Raw genomic sequence first — 14,165 nt, forward strand, 5'->3', positions numbered from 1 at the left:
TTCGAATATTTTAACAATAGATAAAAGAAAAGGTCCCTTTAGACGTCATGACGGTGCGAGAGGGCACGGAGGTAGAGATCCATGCTTTCATTACCTCGACACTAGAATGAAGTAGTGTGGTCAGTTTCATGTTTCGACCGTCTTCTTACCTCCGGGAAAGACCCGATGTTCATTTTGACAGGAAACTGAATGGAATCCACTGCCATCTGGAATTGACCCGGAGTCTTCCGGTCCGTAGCCAGTTAGTCTTCCAACAGAAATTGAAAATCCATGTCTGTGCTCTACACTCACGGCGCCATACATAGAAGTGCTCGTACGATTGAATAAATACTGTCGTATACATGATAAATGCATTGTTTCGTGATTTACGTAATGGAAGCTTATCAGTTTCAGTAGTTACGTACCCGGTACGCGCGGATTAAGATGGTAGAGCAGCCCTTTTACGCAATTGAGTGATGGTATAATTGTTCGTTTTTCGCGTTTTTCGAAACCCCGATTTACATTACGATTGTTTTTAGTGTAAGCCTTCCGTGCTATTTTACAGGAATCATACTAAGCAACAGAATTTTAATTAACGACGATTCAGACTACCGAGCTAGCACATACCACTTCCAGTTGGAATTTGTGGTGGACAAAGACGAAGTCTCAAATTACATTCACCAATTTCCTATCGCCACCTCGTTTCACATCTCCGTGAGAAAATGTCTGGTGGTTTTTATACTGTCCTATGAAACACTGTACAAGTACAAGTGTAGAGATTCATGTCAAATAACACATGGATATAGAAATATAAGCTGGAAAATTTTGGGCGTGGGTTCGAATTCTGTGTAGAGCACGGAGTATTTTATCACGGTTAACTATATATTCTCTGCTCTCTACAGATAGATGCTCCGAGTTGTATCGACCCCACTAGAGATCCACTGTGTGTCCATCTCGTGTTAGTTTGAAAAAGCTTTCATCAGAGTTACAGATGAACAAGTGAAAGAAATATGCCAAACCGTAGGTATATACGTACATGGAGTCAGTTTTTTAATTTCAATGCTGTTGCTAATTAAATTTCGGTAAAATCTGCGCAGCGAAGTTACAAAATAATTTCTATTCATTATCACAACAGACTAGGCTATAATTTCTAATTTCTTCAACATTTTACAAAATGTCTTAATTCTCTCCTCAACGTCGCCTTGTCGTCTTCTCCATTATTATTATTATTATTATTATTATTATTATTATTATTATTATTATTATTATTATCATTATTATTATTAATTCTATTAGCAGAAGCAGTAGTACTCTTTTTCCCTGATGCTATACAAAGAACGATGACAGGAAAACCGCCGGCTCCTAATATGTGAAGTTCCCCCCGTGAGTCAGTGCCAATTGGAGTAAGATCAATTCCTTTTACCTTGGAGACTAATATAATTAGATCAGATAATTTAGCGATTTCTGGAAAGACTTACGTCCGTAACTTTTTTAATTTTCCCCTCTTCTCCAAGGTGCTCATTCGTTTACATATTAATTCATATTTCTTTCTTTATTTATTTCTAATTGTATGAAGCATACTGAGCAGGTATTATCATACAAGATATCGATTTCGACAGTTCAGGTTAGCAACACGTTGTTAGCATTCCTGGCATCGAAAAATTGACAGCGATTTCTCATGAACTATTGCATTTTATTTGTATTTAGTTTCTGCGAGTCAATTTAAGGCATATCCAGGTATAATTCTGCTACATAGTGAAGCGTGGACTGTGAAGAATAAAGATGTCAGTAGAATAACAGCAAGTGAGATGAGGTTCATGAGAGCAACAGCTGGGATCTTAAAAAAAAAAAAAAAAGGACATAATGCAAGAACTTCAAATAGAACCCATTATGCAGTTCATCAGCAAATATCAACTTCAGTGGAAGGGACATCTCGAACGAATGGATCGATGCAGAATTCCAAAAGCACTGTTTCATTACCATCCGCATGGCAAAATATCTCTAGGTCGTCCGAAGAAGAGATAAACTGAAAATTCTAGTTTGAGACCGTAACAGGCCACTCGGCTTAATACTTGTTAGAAAGACGACGACATTATTTTTAAGGAGATTATTCTGACTACAACAGATTAATTATATTTTAAGAGTAAATTTGGATGTGACCAGTGACTATCTTAAGTCATGTTTATCATTTAAAATAACTGTTGACTCGTGTATATGAAGTAAATCTAAATTTGTCACGTCGACTAATTTTCCCACAGCACAAATATTTTCGTTTCAGAGTAATTGTTACAGGAAGCACGTCTAACCTCGTCCTCTGCGGCATGGTTGGTAGCCTGTTTGCACAGTCAAGTTCTTTATATATAAAGTGTAAATAAAAATTATTCACATGAAAGTGGGAGATGTCATTTAAACTTAAAACCTTCGACAACACTTAAATATTTGTCTTGCTATAAAGATGTTGTCACAGACTCATATTTAGATTGCTGCATTTTTCACAGACGGGTCATTCATTTTGCTACTTGTGTCTCTAAGGTAAAAGAGCAGTTTTATGACCAGGGAAATTTTAAGTTTCGAATTACGAGAAAGCCTTTTCACTTCCTCTTTATACAGAGTAAATAAGGAATAATTATTATTATTCTGCTTGTGTTATTTCGAGATACGGTATCATTTTCGATAACTCAGATACTGAAAAATTGATGTTTTGGTATGATATTTGTGATTGTTTTGTAAGCGATTATATTGGTTTTATTCATATTCAACACCTACAAGCCAATTAAAGCGGGAATGGTGCATATGAGAGATACAAAGGAATGTGTTTTGAAAGAAACAACACAAATTGGAAATTTATTCAAATTTGTCCCGCTCGATTTTCTTCATTATAATTATTTCCTGCGTTAATAGAAGTTGTATGAAAAAATAATTTCAGAGGAATTAAACTGTATTTACATATAGGAGAAGGGTAGTGAAATACATTCCATCTATGACTTCTCCTAGCTAAATCCCATCCTCAACTTCCCATGGTGCAACCTGTGTATGAACAAACGAGGCTCTCGGGCAGCTCCACTACTGGCACACTTTGCGATTGACTGGTAACCAGTCCAAGAGAAATTTTATTACTCGCAGGAATCACAATAAGAAAAATTAATTTTGCTATTATTATTCTGAAACTAAGAAGAGAAATAAAGAATCATGGATCCAGACAAGTATAGTATGATTTCCTCTTCAGTTCCAGGGGAAAAGTGGACAGCTTCGGGAACTGTGACATTGATTAAAAAGACTGGGAAAACAGAATTATAATTTCTGAATGGACATCAGACACAATTATTCTGATAAGGTTAAAGACATTCTCACATCCAGTTACAGTCATTGGTGGTTATGCACCTGTGGAAGGAAAAGAGTTAGAAACTGAGAAATTGTTTTGTCAGCTGCAGCAAGTGATAGATAAAGTTAGTAAAACTGAGAACTTGATTATTGCAGGAGATTTCAATGCGCGAATCGGGAATAAGCAAATATTAAATCGAGTAGGAACAAAAGGTAAAGATATAGCTAATTAATATTAATAGTGAACATTTGATCGCTTTTGTGTATTTAATAATTTGACAATTACCAATTCCTTTTTCAGACATAAAGAACATGCATAAATTTACTTCGGAATCCCGCATCCTCTCCAACACCCAACCAGCGCATAATGAATGGCTATGTAGCCTACATTTTAAAATGTTTAAACGAAAATGTTCTTCTCATTTCGGGCACTTCGGGAGACTTCTTTCAATTTCACAATAAGTTACTGTATACATGAAATGTGATACATCGATGTGTGTATTGGCATGATCCTCGTCCATCAAAACATGCAAATATTTACAAATAAGTAATCGAATATGGTGAGCTGAGCTGGGTTGTGTGTTTATGAAGTGGTTCTATGTTTCAATTTTCTATACAGACCAACAAAAAACAGTTTCAATCACGCTAATAATCGACACATAACCATGTTACCATCGATACTCTTGTTGTATTATCTCCTGCTATGACTATACCGAATCTGCTGTGTGCGTGTGCTATTATCTATACCCCATAGCACAGCTAACCTGTTTTCTCCACTCGATGACCAAATACTGGCCTTATAATGTATAGTTTTCACTCTTTATCAGTTATACAATTTAGTTTGATATTCGCGGTAAAAGAGTACAACCTTCTTTCACAGAGTACGTTTTAAGATAGTTGTTCCAATGTCTGGACTCTGTTAGGGTATTCAATGGAAATCCCGTATCAGCCTTCTTTTGGGCAAAACGGCCACTGACGGCGGACAAACATTGTAATTTTGATATCACCGAGAAACGGTCGTGAATTGAGTTCGCATTTTTGTTATTCATATACAGAACCCTTTAACATGCTATAATCTATGCAGTGAACCCCAGTTATGTTCCATCTCTTCTCCCAAGTATTTTTATTTCCCTCTATCCGCGGAACTGACTCCACAGATATCGTCGGTTGTTGCATGATCAACATAACGTGCCTTATAGTATGGATGAAAGAAATGTAACCTATGTGGTCTATATATATTACACGTTGTATAGTTTTTGTTTAGGCCTAATCTTTCTCCTTCTAATCGTCGAAAGATAGTATATATGTGTCAACAGTTTCAATATACTGTATGCAAATACATTTTACACGTTCACTCCGAACTTCGCATGTAATTTTGTATTGTCATCGTGATTACCATCTGCTTTCAAGGACTGGCACCTTTGGTCCTTCCCTTCATGGCTATTACGAGACCTATGAATCATTAGTACATATTCGCTATAATGGTGACTGTAGCAGAACGTCTGTAAGATCTCTTTCACAATGTAAACTTAAACTCAACGTTGACAGACAGATAAAAATCACGCCATTATTAATTTGAACCTGTATGATACAATTACACAGAGGTGGCCATATTGACTTAAACTTAGAAGCTTGGCAGCTCCAACCTCTTACGTTTTAAGCGACGTCGAACAAAATATTCAGCCAATCACAAGACAGGAATGATGTGGTAGGGCAAGTACTAGAATCAAATCGAAGCACAGAATAAACCTTCCATGATATTTTCCAATATGTTTTCTTTCCTTCAAGTTACAAGGAATTGAACTTGCAAATTAGAGCCCATACACCATGACACAGAATGTAAATAAATGTTATTGCCACGTCAACATGACGTAATGAATATATGTTTCCAGACTTTCACAATGGCTGTGCTCAGAAATAGACTTTTGTGTATTCCATCGTGTCCTGGAACTTAACACTTCCTCTCTCTCGTTCTTTCTTTTTTTTAAGAGAGGTTTTTCTTTTTCCGAAGGCTTGTACTGCAGTTTGAGGCTTATTGTGCTAACATCATTAGATAGGAATGATTATTTAAAATCCGCAGGACCGCAATCCTGTAAGTATCGTGATTAACTCTTTGGTGCCATCTATCGATTCAGCCACACCCGGTCTGAAGGAGTCCGCGATGAACGTCCCTCTCTGTCCCTGAGAGTTCTGTATCCCCCCTCAGATCGATGTCATCTGTATGAAAATTACGTTACTACACCTTGCTGCATTTTATATTGGCCTGAAGATCGCGTTAATGCATGTGTCGTGATCCACTATTTGGTGCCATCCATCGATTCAGCTAAAACCGAAATCCGCGATGAACACCCCTCCGTTCCTTCAAAATTCTGAAACCTCCTTAGGTATATGCCATCTGTATGAAAATCACGATACTGCATCTGCTGCATTCTCGAGCTACCTGAAACTATTGAAAGATGATAGATGAAGTGGACCAACTCTGAAAGTTACCCAACAATTCTGCTTCAATTGGTGAGTGGAAAAACCTCGGGAAAAACACCAACTTGGATTTTAACTCAATCTTCGCTCGTTTTCACGGTCAGACTTGGTAACCGTTACTCCACAGCGGTGGACTTTTAAGAGAGGTTGAATGATATGAATTTTTAGACTTTCACGATTATGTTCAGATGTAGACTTATGTTATTCCACCATATCCTCAACATTTAAGCTCTAGGACACGGTTATATATGACGTCACAATAAGTCTCCTATACTACGTGCATTATCAGTACAAGTTAAGTGAAGTGATTGACATAAGGATTTGATTTATTTCCTGATATGCGACTTCTCCTAAATTCCCCTATTATCCTATATGCGTTTCGGATTTCTCAAAGGCCTTTCCAAAGGTCTTTTATGTACTCTTTTCAAATAGCTTTTGAATATAGATAAATGTACACTAATATGAGTTGCAATGTATTTTTAATTTCCGACCAATTTAATGCCATTAAAATGTGATGTGTTCTATATTGGGTTAATTATGTGAATTATTGTGGTTGACGTATTTGCTGTTGGGCAAATTCTCTCTGAATATTGCGGTTTTCTCTGCCAAGCTATTCCACCATTACTTTTTCTTTTTCCTTGTCAGCATTTCACCTATGAACGTTCTGTGCAGTTCAAAGAGAACGTTAAATAAAGAACTATTACCGTATTCATAATGATATAACTTATTTTCTTTGTCGGTGGTTGCATCGACTTTGTGTCGTGTATTATCGTCTCCCGTTTCCCTTTTGAAGATTTTGTTTCTTTGACAGCAGACGGAAATGGTTTGCGGCGATGAGGTATTCACTGATGTGAATCGTGTTATGGTTCATTTGCGCACTTTCGTGGTAACGACGGCGAATCTTGCATACCAAGAAGAGAGCCGAATAGTTAAGAGCATCAAGTGTTAAGAGGCACCGATATCAGACCGCCAGCCTGGTGAACAAATGAATTTTGATTTTGTATGTATACAAAAGGAAAATGTGAGTCTCGCATACGGCTCGAGTATTAACTATAGTACCGCTAACTTATCAGATAAGAGTTATGACAAGAGACCTTTTTTATTTCAACACGAAACATGAAATAATTAATTACGATGTTCAAAAATATTTTCCACCGACTAAATTATGTGGTTTTGACTTCCCTTCCGCCCCCTTTTTAGTCCATAATCCCTTTTTTCCCTTTTTAAAAAAATCTCTTATTTTGGTTCTTTTTGCGATAGGCCTATAACTTCCTAAGCGAGCGAAAATAAATATCGTTTTTCTTGTAATCCCAGACATTGAAAAACTAATAAAGTGTACTGATTTAGAGTTCAGGATAAAAAGAAAATTTTCACCTCTGATTTCAGTTGATGTTGAGCGGTCATTTCCTGTTTATAAAGACATTCTGCATTCAAAGAGGCAGAAACATATTGAAATGTTGAATGTGATCAAATACAACACTTTCCTTATGTTGTGAAGTGATAAATATAAGCTTGTGTGTGCTATGTGTATCCATGATTGTACTGAAGTGTGTTTTCAATTAAAATAGCACCCTTTTGAAAGAGTAATATAGTCCTTTTTGAAAACCTTTTTTGACTAAGTATATCAAATACAACACTTTCCTTATGTTGTGAAGAGATAAATGTAAGTAAGATTGTGTGTGCCATGTATATCCATGAATGTGCCGTGTGTTTTGGGGAGTAATATTGTCCTTTTTCAAGTCCTTTTTCTTTGGCTATAACGTTCCCTTTTCTTTTTCTTTTTTTGTCCTTTTTTGATGAAAAATTTTCCCTTTAAAATCCGATCTGTAGTCGTTATGACTGAAGTTTCTAAATACCAGTCACCGGCATCTTGAATAGTGACCAAAATTTCAAGACATCCAGTAAGAAATCATATGATTTTTTTTTTCTATTTAAAATGAATGCAAATCTATAACACATGATTTCAGAACTGTTTTTTGAATGCTGTGTCTCAGGACTTGTAAAAAGTTTTGTAGTAAAATGTACTAATATTGTAACTGTTTTTCATTCTTTAGTTATTGATATCATACATTGCCGGGAGCTGTCAAAATTAAAAAAAAAAAAAAAAATTCAAAATGCATCTATTAAACAATCAAATACCTCATTATCATTAAATGTAAAATATTATTTGTCTACTCATCCTTTTATTTTTACTGTTATTAATTTTACTATTTGTATTTTCCTACTATTAGTAGAATTAATATAGTTAAATATTGAATAGGTATTATCATTTACTTCTTAGAGTAGGCTAACTTATTTTTAGGCTAAACGTATCATTTGAATCTTTATGTCATTACCAGACATCGGATTCTAGGGCAAATGCCTATTTTGTTTATTTAGGAGAAAAGTAAAAATAATTATTAATATTTGTGTTTCATGGAAATTGAAAGGTATTCAAAGAGTTTTATAGTGCCCTAAAATGCCCTAAAACGGTTATTAGAGCCTAATTTGTTAATATTCGCCTAAAAATGCCTAACTCACTGTAAAGTTTCGCATTTTACTCTTACTTTTTATAATTTATACATGCATTCACTGCGAAATTTAAGGCATTTAAAAAGTGGAAAGTTTGCTTCACACCGGCCATGAAACCATTGATAAAGGAAACAAAATGTTTTGAATCTCACGACACTCGCAATAGATTTCACCGAATTTAACATGTTTGGAGGCATAAATGCCGACAAAGCACCAACCTTAGTTTTGAAGCAGGCAACAATCACAACATGTGCTGCTACCGATTCAGAGATATACTATACTATAAAAATGACTGTTTTCGGTCTGAAACCGATTAGCTGTAGTGCCCTTCAGAGTGTCATAAAATCACAATTTTTGGAGAAAGAGTGTTTTTGAAATATTTATGAAAAGTCGTAAAACTGCGAATTAGTAGGGTAAACCGTTACAAAATATTTAAAAGAATGGCCCTCCTAGTGTTAACACTACCAGGAAATGCAACAATAAGTGGAACTTTGTATTTTTGTCCAATTGAATCTCAATAACAACGGTTCATTTGAATGCTCGTTAACAGTTGCTCTTTCCCTCACCTTATTTGTGTTGAGAAGTTTTGAGCGGTAGGACGTTTTCCTGTGAAGTTTAACGCGATAATGCCGAAAAATATAAGTGCAAAATCTACATTGATCCGGCAATGGCTAACAGAATATTCAGAATTCACTTAGGATGGAAAAATAATATTCTGCAAGATTTGTAGCAAACAGGTATGTAACAATAGTTGAAATATATAAATTCTATTAATTTTAATGAGTAGGCCTATAATATTTATACATTGACTGAGCTATCCTGAGGTATAATTCTTTTTAAGACCACTACACTTTAACCTTTTAAATTCCGATAGTTAAAGTATTTGCAGGTCATTAAAATTTTGATTGTTCGAACCCACTAACTTTGTGATAGAAATACGGCAATACAACAATTAGGATTTTATTTTAATTCAGTTTACTTTACATTTTTAGATTTCGCAAGAAAAGAAGTGCCACCTAAAGCAGTATGTGCAAGGAGCGGCTCATAAGGCTAAAGCTCAGCAGAAAAATCAACTGCAACAAACTTTACTAACACAGCCTACTTCATCCAATCTCAACAGCAATTTCTATGCTGATTTAACCAGAGCGTTTGTTGCTGCTAACATTCCCTGGAATGCAATTGAAAATCCGGTTTTAAGACAGTTTTTACAAAAATACTGCAAACAAAATATCCCATCCGAGTCGACCCTAAGAAAAAATTACTTAGACAGAATATACAATGAAACTTTAGCTTCCATTCGGGAGGATATAGGTGATTCTTACATATGGGTCTCTGTGGATGAAACCTCAGATCCTATGAATAGGTATATAGCAAATATGGTAGTAGGAAAACTTAGTCCTGATGGACCTTCGATTCCACACCTCGTATGTGTTAAGGAACTTTCGAAAGTGAATAGCCAAGCCATTGCTTATTTTGTAAATAAAGGCCTACAGTCTTTATACTCAGGTAATATAGACGATTCTAAAGTTCTGTTGTTTTGTACTGATGCTGCCTCATACATGGTTGCTGCAGCTCCACTTCTTAAAACATTTTATCCTAACCTCACGCATGTAACCTGTCTAGCACATGGCCTTCACAGGGTTTCTGAAACAATCCGGAATGAATTTCCTCTTGTCAATTCGTTTATTTCTAACACAAAAAAATGTTTTTGTAAAGCCCTATCCAGGATTTCAATATTCAGAGAGAACTTTCCAGATATCCCACTCCCACCTCAGCCGGTTGTTACACGATGGGGAACCTGGATTCAGTCAGTGGTGTATTATTCTAAGTATTTTAAAGAAGTGGTCACAGTTATTGATAAATTACCTGAAACTGATAGTGCAGCGTGTGTGAAAGCAGTGAAAGATTGTCTGAATGACTCACGAGTGAAAAACGATATTGCCTACATAACATCAAACTTTTCTTTCATACCTGCAAGCATTGAACAATTAGAACGTGAAAAACAATCTCTTTGTAGCCAAATAGCAATAGTAAAGGAAGCTCAAGTGAACATACATTCTGCTTTGGGCAAAACTGGGAAAAAAGTTAAAAATAAATGGGACAACGTATTAAATAAGAATGTAGGATTTTCATTGTTGGAAAAAGTATCAAGAGTGATATCGGGGGAAAGTGTAAATGTTCCAGTAAGTATTGATGTTTCTATTGCACCTAATTTAAAATTTGCGCCTCTCACATCAGTTTCGGTTGAAAGAAGTATTTCTGCTTTCAAAATGATTCTCAGTGACAAAAGGCAAAGGTTAACTGTGGAGAATTTAGAAAAAATTCTGGTGGTGTACTGTGCAGATAATCATAATAAAGTCTGAGCATGGAACTGAATTTCAATAACTTAAAATGAGTAATCTTGATATCAATAATCATTATTTCATTAGTTTCAATATATTAAATTTGTGCAGCTCTGTTTATAAATATAATATAGTATTCTTTTTTAATGTTTAAACATACTTTTTTGTGCGTATTTTAGTGTATAACTAAAAATTTCAGTGAAAGAAATAAGTATGATACCTTGATGTGCCTAAAATGCCTATTTTCATTAAAATAGAGCCTAATTTTACAAATTTTGAGCTTATTTTAGACGCCTAAAACTGCAGTTTTTAGTGCCTAAAAATCCGATGTCTAGTCATTACTGTCTGGTAAAATCATTTTATTGCATCTATTTTAGTTTATTATATCATATTTTTTACCTTTGTTGTAGTTAGTTCTGGTTAAGTGGATGAGAAGGGCTGAAGATCTCAACTCTGTAAGACAAATAAATAAATTGATAAACAGGCTGAATAAATAAACAAATAAAATAAATAGATAAATAAACAAATAAATAGAAATAAATAGATAATATATTAACTAAGGCTATAATAATTATTAGCCAGATAACAGGAATGCGTTTATTCTGACGACCTCTCAATTATTTAGACAGCAATAGCGGATTTATTTCAGACTTAGACACAAAAAACTGACCGATCTCCTGTAGCGTAAAATTTGTTTAAGTCCAGTTCGGGCAGCGTTTGGTTCACACGACTAGGGAAAGGATGTTTATTTTGCACCTAATTTACTCCTTGAATATATCTTCGTTATAGATTAATCATAAAACTTGACCTAAACAGACAGAAAAAGCAACAAACATACAAAACAAAGGAAAAACAGAGCGGAGTCGTGCACAAGAAATTCCTTCACGTGTAAAACTAAGCTCTCACGGAATCAATCGAAGTCTTCCGAAGGGAACTTAGAGTATGGCAACCAGCCACTTTTTTTTTTGTCTAAGACTGTACAAATTCTTTAATCACTCTGAGACATTGGTATTTTATTGCCTCTTCTCCTAATTATTTATGTTTAGTATTTGTCGCTTTTGTGGAGTGGGTTAGAATTTCGGCAGGCAAATTTTCTTCACCATCCCTTTAATAATTCGTAAGGATGTGATCAGTTAGGCTATAATATATTATACTTAAGTGAATCGGAGGAAAACATTTCTGTGTTCTCGCATGGGGTTATGACCATTTTTCCGGTATGTCCATGTCCCTTCAGTGAGAAATTGAGTTTTGGAGTAAGGGAAGTGTTTTTTGAGCATGGAGTTCGTAGAGTACCTCAGTATCTATGAATACGTTCATATATCTTTCGTATGTTTGTTCCTTGTGTGCTGCCCTGTGTTGTGTTATCTGAGCGGCAGTCCTGTGCCTTGTCTACCGACGACAGGGAGGCCTGCAATTTGTGTCTGTCTAATGTTGGTAAAAGATATATCCCCCCTTACATCGCACTGAATTTTAAGTCAATAGGAAAGTAGAAGTTTAAATATGATGAATCAGGAAAGAAAAAAGCCATCTAAAGGCTCGAAAATCACACATTTGTTTCAGTATTTAAGGGGTTAGGTACAGCTTACAGCAGTAAAATTTTTGGAAATATTCAACATTTTCTTCCTCCATTACTATATCTTGTACAATAATGAAAATTGATATGTGTAAAACACTGTCCTTCTGCTATATTAAATATATATATATATATATATATATATTTTACGATTAAAAATTATTTATATATTTTTTAATTCAAAATGGTGGCAGTTCACTGTGCAGTGATGAAGCGTTTCCCTCATAACTCATAAACTTGTTAACTTTTTCATGTTCTCTCTCTTTTATTTTACTGCTGAAACTCATGTTTCAATATCATGCTCTTTCAACTACATTCCTTAATAAATAATATATATATATATTTTTTTATTTTATATTAGAAGAAAATACTGATGTGACATTTTTTAAAATGAATTTATTTTTTATCAGACAATCTATCAAAGGTAGATAAGTGATCTTGCATCATATTGTAGATATGAAATGCATAAATACACACAAAAAAAAGTTTCAACACAGAATGTTGGATAGTTTTTTAGTTATGTGGGAAAAGCTTCATCACGTACTGTGAACTGAATTTTGAAAAAAAAAAAAATAAATAAATAAATAAATAAATAATTTTTTTAAATCGTAAAAGTATGTTTTTCATATAGCATAAGAACTGTGTTTTACACGTACCAATTGTCATTATTATATAAGATACAGTAATGGAGGAAAAAAATTCTGAATATTTCCAAAATTTTACTGTTGTAAGCTGTACCTAACCCCTTAAATATTTCCATTTTCCAATTAATTCAGCATCCATTCATTTACCCATCATCATTTCACAGTGATACCACAGTCTAGTATATACAGTCGCGAAGCTCAATACGTAGTAAATATGGAAACATTAGGTAGTTGCTCACCACTAGGATCGCTAATATCGCCTCATTACAGGCAATGCAAAATAGTACCGTCACAGTCTATTGTTTCTAGCACCCTCAAAACTCAAGCTTCGTGACTGTATATAGTAGACTGTAATGATACACAGCTCATCAACACTGAATGGACAGAGGAGCGTGCGGCAGTGGCAACGTCGTAGGAGAGATCCCATCATCCGCATCACTAACTTATTCTTAATGCAGTTTAATGCAGCCTCATTTCTGACGAGCTGCGGAGGCGACGGGACATGTGTAGTATCAATGAGGCAACAGAAACCGCAACCTTAAGGGAATTCCGTGACGGAAATGTTACACTAACGTAATGCTATTCCCACACTAACAGCTTCCGTGTGCGATAATCACTTGTTCCGCTGCCTCGAGATAGGCCGTCACCCGGTCATCGCGTACCTCGTCTGTATTTCCTGCTCTGATTTCTCTGTCGAGCAAAGCCAAGTTAATGCTAGCTGAATGTGATATAGTTACAGGACCACTAGAAATTACAGACTGAACTTGCATGATAGAGGAAATAGGATTTGTAGCCTATATACAGGATGTTATAAAGTATCCAGTATTTTAGGAGATGATAGTAGGCATCAAAACAAGAAAAAAATGTCTAATAAACATGGGTCCTAAACATGGGTCTGAGATCTGAATACTTGTTCATAGGAGGTGCTCAATGTGACGTCCATTTATGGCAATGCATTTCTCTCCTCTAAAATACAGCAGGCTACCAGATAATCATACCGTAGTTGACACCCTTGGCATGGAATACTGATACGTCGCAAGGAATACTGAAAAGAAATGTTTGGTTGCTGATATAAGCGTGGTTCAGCAGAGATGGTGTTGTGAATTCTCATACTCAGCATGTGTGGGGTGATGAAAATTCCCATGCAGTTGAAGAAATAAGGCATCAGCACCGATTCTCAATCAATGTATGGGCAGGCGTTCTTGGCGATAGATTAAGGGCCATACTGTACGTGCTACCACAGTGATTAACTGGGCCTCGTTATCAAGACTTTCTTATTAACGTACTGCCTACCTTGCTGGAGAATGTGCCATGTCA

General features: G+C 35.4%; 1 protein-coding gene and 1 long non-coding RNA gene across 3 annotated transcripts in view; one reads left to right on the forward strand and one right to left on the reverse strand.

Annotated features, from left to right (window-relative positions):
• shn (schnurri) overlaps positions 1-14,165 on the forward strand; it is a 605,061-nt gene that overhangs the window by 260,800 nt on the left and 330,096 nt on the right. The gene's annotated exons all lie outside the window — the stretch shown is intronic.
• LOC138715305 (uncharacterized) overlaps positions 11,024-14,165 on the reverse strand; it is a 262,896-nt gene continuing 259,754 nt past the window's right edge. Inside the window, exon 3 of the long non-coding RNA XR_011336221.1 lies at positions 11,024-11,084. This is a non-coding gene — a long non-coding RNA (uncharacterized lncRNA). The remainder of the gene's footprint in view (positions 11,085-14,165) is intronic.

The sequence above is a fragment of the Periplaneta americana genome, chromosome 15, assembly GCF_040183065.1.
Source record: "Periplaneta americana isolate PAMFEO1 chromosome 15, P.americana_PAMFEO1_priV1, whole genome shotgun sequence".
Lineage (NCBI taxonomy): Eukaryota > Metazoa > Arthropoda > Insecta > Blattodea > Blattidae > Periplaneta > Periplaneta americana.